Here is an 8,995-nt window from a genome sequence, read left to right on the forward strand (position 1 = left end):
AAATGCATTACCTTCTCCAGTTCAGCAAACTGGAAAAACAGTGACTGTCTTCTGAGACCAACAGGAACAGTACAGGCTGTCCACGACACAGCACACATCGGGCGCTTGACCAGGAGACTGCCGAAATACCACGTGCTTGTGGCCTCCCAAGGAACGTGTATATTTGGCCAACAGGGCCACATACCCATTTCAGAAGGCACTGAAGATCAAGGAGCTTGCCGGTGACGTGCGGAAAGCAGACTCCACAATCAGTAAGATTGTGAAGTAGGTATGTTTATTCAGCGCTGGGCAGCACGGGGGGTAGTCCCGCCAAAACCGTGCGCGCCTGACACGAAAACTTGCTCTGTTTTTATAAGGCATCTCATTACATATTCATAATGTGTTGCAATACGCCTATACATATGCATTACCTATCCCCGCTTCGTATTAAAATTAGTTCTGCGAGCCATTTCCATATTTTTTTCTCGACTGAGTTTGCACAGTGTCCCCTGGTGGTGGTCGTCAGGGGTCCTGAGGATGAAGGCAGGCGAGTCTTCCTCGTGACCTCCCACATCTGGCGCAGGCTCAGTAACGTCCTGGTTTTTGTCCAAACCGCAGAACCAGCTTTGGCTTGTTCTTGCAAGGTTGTAATTGTTCTTTTGACTTACATGGTCATAAAACTGGACTTATATGGTCATAAGGCTCTTTACTCCCGTATACCTTATCACAACACCCAAGCAAACCATGTAAGATCTGGCAAACAGCTAAGCAGACTATTATAATCGTTAAACTTTACCCTATCTCTTAACCCCCCTCTCTCTCAGTCCCCCCTTTTCAAAGAAATTAGTAAATTCTTTTACTCAGACTCGAAGTATTGATTAGATTCTAATTTTTGTCGCAGTTGATTTCTCTTCCATTCACTATAGGAATTTCCAGTTCCCTTAAGACACCAAAATCCACAACGGATAGCTATACTAATAATTAAAAATAGAAAGACAATTACAATGATCATTACAAATAATTGTTTTAACCATGTTAGATTGGGCAACCAGGATGTCAATTTCTCCCATAATTCAGAAAAGCCCCAAGAAATGTTATCTTGTGTCACTTTATGTAGAATATTTACTTGTTTCCTAATTTCTTGGAGGTCCTCAGTGATTCGCCTGCTTTGATCTGCATACATACAACAATCTACATTGATCACAGTGCATACCCCCCCTTGGGAGGCTAATAGCAAATCTAAAGCCATACGATTCTGTGACACTATTTTCGATAAGTCAGTAACTTCCTCCTGGAGTGCCAGGAGGGCATCAACTGTCCTATTTTCCACTGTTTCTATTATAGCTGAGATGTTTATTATTGCCTTTTCCAACTCACTAACCCCTAAAAACAGAATGAACCATCGCGCAAAACTGTGGAAACTCGTTGGTCTGTTTATGAGGGGGTTATTTACGATGTTTCCCACTGTGGTTTCAAGGTTTTTTCTGTAAGAGACTTTACATATACATAATCTCCAGGTTGGATATCATGTACAGGCCCATCCAGACTCTTTCCTCGGGTCCCAATTACATGTTTTTCAATTTTATTGAGCTGCTTGCTCAATGCCACCATATAGGAAGTCATAATTTCATCCCCAATTTGCATTGATGACCCCTTTTGTATTCCATAGGGGCGTCCATACAGAATTTCAAAAGGGCTCAGTCCTTCCCTCACCCTCGGTCTTGTCCGTATACGCAAAAGGGCTAAAGGGAGAGACTGAGGCCATGGCAAGTTTGCTTCTTGTCCCAACTTTACAATTTGCTGTTTGATTAAGTGGTTCATTTTCTCCACTTGGCCACTCGACTGAGGGCGATACGGGGTGTGAAGTTGCCAATCTATACCTAAATGGTGGCTGGTTTGTTGCACTATTTTTGAAACAAAGTGTGGTCCTCTGTCAGAGGATATGGTTGTTGGAACCTCAAAACGCGGTATTATTTCTTGTATTAGTATTTTAGTTACCTCCCGAGCCTTGGCAGTTCTGGTTGGGAATGCTTCTGGCCAACCTGAAAAGGTATCAGTTAATACCAGCAAATATCGGTACCCCCCTTTTCTTGGAAGTTCTGTGAAATCAACTTGCCGTTCTTGTCCAGGCCTTTCCAATCTGGCCCATTTCTAGTTTGGGAGTATTCTTTGGATTAGTCTGGAGGCAAAGGTCACACTGATGAGTCACCTGTCTCACTGTGGTATATAAGTTTCTAGCCACAATATTTTTTATCAGATGCTTATACAGAGCCTCCATTCCCCAATGTCTCTTCCTATGTTCTTCCCGTATTAAGTGCCACAGTAAATATGAGGGAACAATTAGTCTTCCCTGTGGGGTATAAGCCCATCTCTCTTCATTATATGACCCTTCTAAGTCTGAAATAAGTTTCTGATCTTCCTTAGTGTACTTTGGTTTATCTTGTAGGGAAATATGCCTATCGGGGATTAAAGCCCCTACTACTTTTATTTTTGTTTTGGCCACTTGTTTTGCCTCTCTGTCCGCCAGTTCATTCCTTTTTTCCAAATCTGAGCTCACTTTCTGGTGTGCCTTAATATGCATAATTGCCACTTTCTTAGGGAGTTGGACAGCTTCTAGTAACTTCAGAATTTCTTCTGCATGTTTGATATTTTTCCCTTGGGAGTTCAATAAACCTCTTTCTTTCCAAATTGCTCCATGTGCGTGTACAACTCTAAAAGCATATTTTGCGTCTGTGTAAATGTTTACAGTTTTGCTCTGAGCCAACTCCAGGGCTCGAGTTAGGGCAATTATTTCTGCCTTTTGTGCGGAGGTGTTCATGGGCAAAGGTCCTGACTCTATTACCTCTTGACTGGTGGTGATGGCGTATCCTGCGTGTCGATTGCCATTCAGGACATAGCTGCTCCCGTCTGTGAACCAGTTTTCTCCGTTTTCTATGGGGCTATCCTTTAAGTCTGGGCGACTTGCGTATGTCGCTTCAATAGTTTCTAAGCAGTCATGATGCACTGGTTCTCCTGTGTTTCCGCTGAGAAAAGAAGCTGGGTTGACAATGTTAGTAACCACGATTTCCACATCATCCTGTTCCACTATTACAGCTTGATATCGCAGGAATCTTTGTGGAGATAGCCAGTGTCCACCCTTTGCTTCCAATACTGCTGACACTGCATGGGACACAAAAACAGTCATTTTCTGGCCCAGGGTGAATTTTTGGGCTTCCTGTATATTTAGTATCACAGCCGCAACTGCCCTTAGGCATCCAGGCCAGCCCTTTGCAGTCGCGTCTAACTGTTTAGAGAGGTAGCCAACTGCCCGACGATACGGACCTAGCTCCTGTGCCAATATTCCTAGGGCAATGCCCTGTTTCTCGTGAGAAAAAAGGAGGAACGGCTTACCCACATCCGGGAGTCCTAAAGCCGGGGCTGACATCAGAGCCTTCTTTAGTTGTTCAAAAGCTTGTTCAGCCTCTTTATTCCATTTGAGGTGTTTCTGCTCAGTCGCTGTCAGCGCATATAATGGTTTAACAAGCAGTCCATAATTGTAGATCCACAATCGACACCACTGTCATTCCCAGAAAGGTTCGCAATTCCTTTACCGTCTGGGGTTTTTTAGTTTGGCATATCACCTCTTTGCGGGCCTGCCCCAAAGTTCTCTGTCCTGCACTGATCTCATAGCCCAAATAATTCACTTTATGCTGCATTACCTGGCTCTTCTTCTTGGACACCCTGTATCCTTGAAGCCCTAAGAAATTCAACAGACTCACCGTCCACGCCATACAATCTTCCTCTGTGTTGGTAGTGATCAGGATGTCATCCACATATTGTAACGATTTTCCTTTCTCGGACGGGGCTTCCCAGGATTCCAGGTCTCTCGCAAGCTGATTGCCGAAGATGATAGGACTATTCTTGAATCCTTGCGGCAACACCGTCCAAGCGAGCTGGGTCCTTCGACCACTTTTAGGATTTTCCCACTCGAATGCAAACAACTTTTGACTGGCTTCGTGGAGAGGGAGGCAAAAGAAAGCATCCCTTAAATCTAGAACAGTAAACCAGATTAATTCAGGTGCCAATACAGTCAGTAGGGTATACGGGTTTGCCACGACTGGGTAGAGATCCTCAGTAATCCTGTTCACTGCGCGCAAGTCTTGAACCACCCTATATGACCCATCTGACTTCCGAATAGGTAATATAGGAGTATTGAATTCAGACTCACATTCCTTTAATAGTCCTAGCTGCAAAAATTTTTCTATCACTGGCCGGATTCCTTCCCTGTCCTCTTTCTTTAGAGGATATTGTTTAATCCTTACCGGTCGTTGACCTTCCTTTATCTTAACTTCAACAGGTGGAGCATTTTTCGCTCTTCCAGGCACATCAGTAGCCCAGACTCCTGGATACACTTGGTTCAGAATTTCCTCATCAATTTTCCCTTCCGAGGGGAGACTAGTTAGGACTAGACTTAATGCCTGTGTATATTGTCGATCCTTTACCTCCAGAGTAATTTCCCCTTTTTCAAACGTGATCTTTGCTCCTAATTGTTCCAACAAATCTCTCCCCAAAAGTGCCTTTGGGGAGTTGGGCATGTATAAGAACTTGTGGATACCCCATTGTTTTCCCAATTTATACTTTAAAGGTTCGCAAAAATACGCCTTTTCACTTTGACCAGTTGCTCCCTGTACTACAACGTAATCATCTCCTAAAGGCATTAAGGCTTGATTCAAAACCGAATATGTCGCTCCTGTATCTATCAAAAACTCCACTTGTTGCTGCTTTTCCCCTAGCTTAATTATAACCAGTGGATCCGCTAGGGTAGATTCCCCAGGTTCCCGTCAGTCTTCTATTACATTGGCTATCTTCACATTCGCCGAGGTTTTCCGACCCCCTTCCCTGTTTCTAGGACATTCCCTTTTCCAATGACCAAAGCCCCTGCATATAGCGCACTGATCCCTTTCCAATCGAGACGAATCTCGCCTACCACCTCTCCGTTCCCCTTTTTCTTGAACGGCAGCTATCAATTTCTTTTGTCCCCGCCGATATTCTTCTTCTCTATTACTAAACACCCTCCACGCTTCATCCAACAGTATCTCTAAGTTTCTACCTTCTGTAGAACGCAGCTTTTGAAGTTTTCGCCTTATGTCCCCTGCAGATTGACCCAGGAATAAAGAAACTAATTGCTGGATCCCTACCTCAGACCCAGGGTCCAGCGGCGTGTTACGACGCATCACATCCCTCAGCCGATCCAGGAACTCAGACGGGGACTCAGAAGGAGTTTGCTTAACTGCATATAAAGCTGACCAGTTTATAGTTTTGGGAATTGCTCTCTCCATTCCCTTCGAAACCCATTCCTGATATTCCTGTAATCTTTGCATATGTGCCGATCTATTAGCATCCCACTTTGGGTCTTGGAGGGGGAAATGTTCCTTAACATCCCGTCCTGTAATTTTATAATGGTCTTCGGCCAAATTTCCTGCTGTTTTCAGAACTAGCTGTTTTTCAGTTTCAGTCAAATATTCCAAGAATAATTGTATATCATTCCAATCGGGATTGTGTTGTTTTACAATAAATTGGAAATGCCTGGCTACACTTATCGGGTCACTTCTATAATCCTTTGCAATCTTTCTCCACTCTCCCAAATCAGCAGTGGAGAAAGGCACTTTAATTAGCATTGTTCCACCATCTGGCCCCACCGCCTCTCGGAGGGGTGCTTGTAAAGTAGTCAGGGCAGACTTCTGCCGAGTGTGGGAAGATACAGGGCTATCAGGAGGATTTGAAGCTCCTTCCGAGTCCGCATCCTGGAAGTCATTTAAGTCTTGTTCTGGGGCTTGGTGAACTTTGTCTGCCTTTGTACACCTCTGCCCAATGCTGCAGGAAGAACAGCATCTTTTCAGTTTACTTCTACCCCCTTTATTTTCTCGCTCCAATGCGAGTACCATAGGGTCCTGTGGGGGTGTTATCCCACAGTCCCTTTGCCACTCCGGATGGTTTCGCAGCATGAAAAACATACCTGCATATGACACTTCATCCCATTTCCCTTCTCTTCTCAAGAACAGCATAAGCTGTAACAAAGTATTATAATCCAATGTTCCATTAAACGGCCATTTAACTTTGCCCTCTAACTTATACAATGGCCACCACTGATTACAATATTTAATGAGGGTCTTTTTACTTTCTGTGCTTCCCTTCCCAACAATATCCTTCCAATAGGCGAGTATACAACCCAGAGGACTCTTTTTTAGTATCCCTCCTTGGGTGTTACCCATTTTCAATATACTCTTAAGGAATTTAAACTGACTTTTAAATTCTCTTTTCACGCCTGTCAGCCACACTCTCACTTATTCTCACTCAATTCCACTCTCACGGACGTCCATGCACTCAGAGAAAATCACACACACATCACTTCACACAAACACTATGATTCGACAAATTCAAATCGGTAGTCTATTCCAAATGCCTTATTGCCATAACCAAAATCAATACCAAGAGAAATCTAACATAGCATTGCTCCAGTTAACAACCTTTTAGCAGCTGCAAATATTGTGTGAATTACAAGAGGCTCGCTTACCCCTCTCCTGCCTCTCCTGGCTCCCAACAACGAGATACAGTGGTTACCTCAAACTCAGTCGATCTATCCCCGAGATCGCTACCGGCCGCTCTATCGGCCAGCGAGTTTCCCAATTGCAGTCCCAAACTGCAGTCCCAAACCCTACAGGTACCCAACCCACGGGCACTATGCTGCACGCCAGACGTCTCTGCGCGATTTATCAGCAGCCCCGAATGTGCGTACGCTCAAGTCCCTTCGTTAAACATACCGTTAAATCCGCAGCTTCAAGAGGCTGTTGTCCACTCCCGCGGTGATCGGCTGGCAGCGGAGACTCCTCCGAGTAAAATGCTCGGGGCGCGCCTAGGAGCGTCCGCTCCGCAGTCGGTCCTGCAGCCGAGTGGACATCCTCCTGGCTGGCTCGCCAAAACTGACGTGCGGGAAGCAGACTCCACAATCAGTAAGATTGTGAAGTAGGTATGTTTATTCAGCGCTGGGCAGCACGGGGGGTAGTCCCGCCAAAACTGTGCGCGCCTGACACGAAAACTTGCTCTGTTTTTATAAGGCATCTCATTACATATTCATAATGTGTTGCAATACGCCTATACATATGCATTACCTATCCCCGCTTCGTATTAAAATTAGTTCTGCGAGCCATTTCCATATTTTTTTCTCGACTGAGTTTGCGCAGTGTCCCCTGGTGGTGGTCGTCAGGGGTCCTGAGGATGAAGGCAGGCGAGTCTTCCTCGTGACCTCCCACATCTGGCGCAGGCTCAGTAGCGTCCTGGTTTTTGTCCAAACTGCAGAACCAGCTTTGGCTTGTTCTTGCAAGGTTGTAATTGTTCTTTTGACTTATATGGTCATAAAGCTGGACTTACATGGTCATAAGGCTCTTTACTCCCGTATACCTTATCACAACACCCAAGCAAACCATGTAAGATCTGGCAAACAGCTAAGCAGACTATTATAATCGTTAAACTTTACCCTATCTCTTAACCCCCCTCTCTCTCACCGGTAGCTACTACAAAGTGCTAGAGCACTTTCCAGGAGATCTGAGAGAGACAAAGCTCTACAAGAGGCTCCCAACCCACGCACCAGGTATTTGCTGCACCTTTTGCCTGTGCGCCCATTGGCATTCTGCTTTGGGGCTAAAGTGCAGTTTTGAAGCTGCTGCCAGCTCATCTCCACTTAAGAGCTCATTCTAATGAAGAATATTGGATCCCAGGGACCAGATCAAACCTACTGGAAAACCAGGTTCTGGACCCCACAGGGTTTTTGTCAGGGTCTCAATACCAATTGCTTTGATCTATCATCTCTGATTGCACTTGCTACTCTAGACAAACTGCTGATAAAGCTGCTGATAAATTCTTAAATGTCTCTTCCACCAGCTCAGAGCTTGCCCATTTCTTAACACTGCCCTTGGTCTGCAGGAACTGAGCTCCTAGAGCTGTCGTCTGCCCCACAGGATCTTCCACAGCCCAAGGGCAGTCCAGCTGCCTTCTTACAATTGCTCTTTCAGTCTAACAGAATCAGCCTTGCATGGCTGTGCACTGAAGACACTGTTGCACTATAAAACTCCACTCTGCAGCTTGCAGAGTTTAAGCAGAGGTTGCGCCATGCTTCAAACACTATAATCAACAGCAAAACCCACGTGCCCTGCCCATCTCCAGCCACGGCAGCAGCACGGCAGCTCACATGCTCTGGTTCCTTTTTGTCGCTGTTTCCCAACTATATTATCACACCACAGTGTTTTGCACAAAAAGAGATGAGCTCCCTACCTCTGCGTGCTGATGCAGTAGCGGGCCACCCGGTTACCAATGTTGCGAACCAGCAGTGTTTTCTGGGTGCTGTACTTGACTGGACAGGCTGAGAAGTTCACCTGGTCGGGGAAGTCCAGGATAGCTCGGGCACCTATAGCTCGGATAGGCACAACAAACTTCTCCCTTTCTGTGATGCAGATGAGCTCGTGGAAATAATCCTGCAGGGAAAGAAACAATCTCAGCACAATGCTTTTAGCACCATTCCCACGGCAGAAGGAAAACTGCTGTTTTCTAGGACTGTAGCAGTATCATTCAGTAACGCAATAGTACTTCTTACCTTCATGAGCTTTCATTCCAGTAGCATGACTTGCACAGGGTCGTTAACTTGCAAAGAAGAAACAACCCCATTGATTCACCTGCTTTCGCAGCAAGCTGGCAGCACCACAATTATCTGATGCTTTGATTCTGAGACACCAGAACAGTCTCTTCGTGCAAGGGATCACAGCACTAATGGAACCTGCTTCAATCGCCACCGCAGACTATTGGAAGCACCACTGAGAACCCAGCTGTGCCACAGCACTAACTCCAGTGCCAGCAACGCGGCGACCTCGTTGAAGTTTGGCAGGGGATGCTCAGGTACACTTTCAAAAGGACTTCACCACATACGTGATCAACGGTCAGTCGCTGGGGAAATACTTCACAAGCTGGTGACGTACGGAATCAGACA

The 8,995-nt window shown here is 45.6% G+C and overlaps 1 long non-coding RNA gene across 1 annotated transcript; it reads right to left on the minus strand.

Annotated features, from left to right (window-relative positions):
* Positions 1-2,951: 2,951 nt before the first annotated feature.
* On the minus strand, positions 2,952-3,772 carry LOC121082261. The gene is made up of 2 exons (XR_005825954.1): positions 3,738-3,772; positions 2,952-3,015 (listed from the first exon to the last, which is right to left on the minus strand). It is a non-coding gene; the product is annotated as an uncharacterized LOC121082261 (long non-coding RNA).
* Positions 3,773-8,995: the final 5,223 nt, after the last annotated feature.

This window comes from Falco naumanni, unplaced genomic scaffold, assembly GCF_017639655.2.
Source record: "Falco naumanni isolate bFalNau1 unplaced genomic scaffold, bFalNau1.pat scaffold_49_arrow_pat_ctg1, whole genome shotgun sequence".
NCBI classification, from domain to species: Eukaryota; Metazoa; Chordata; class Aves; order Falconiformes; family Falconidae; genus Falco; species Falco naumanni.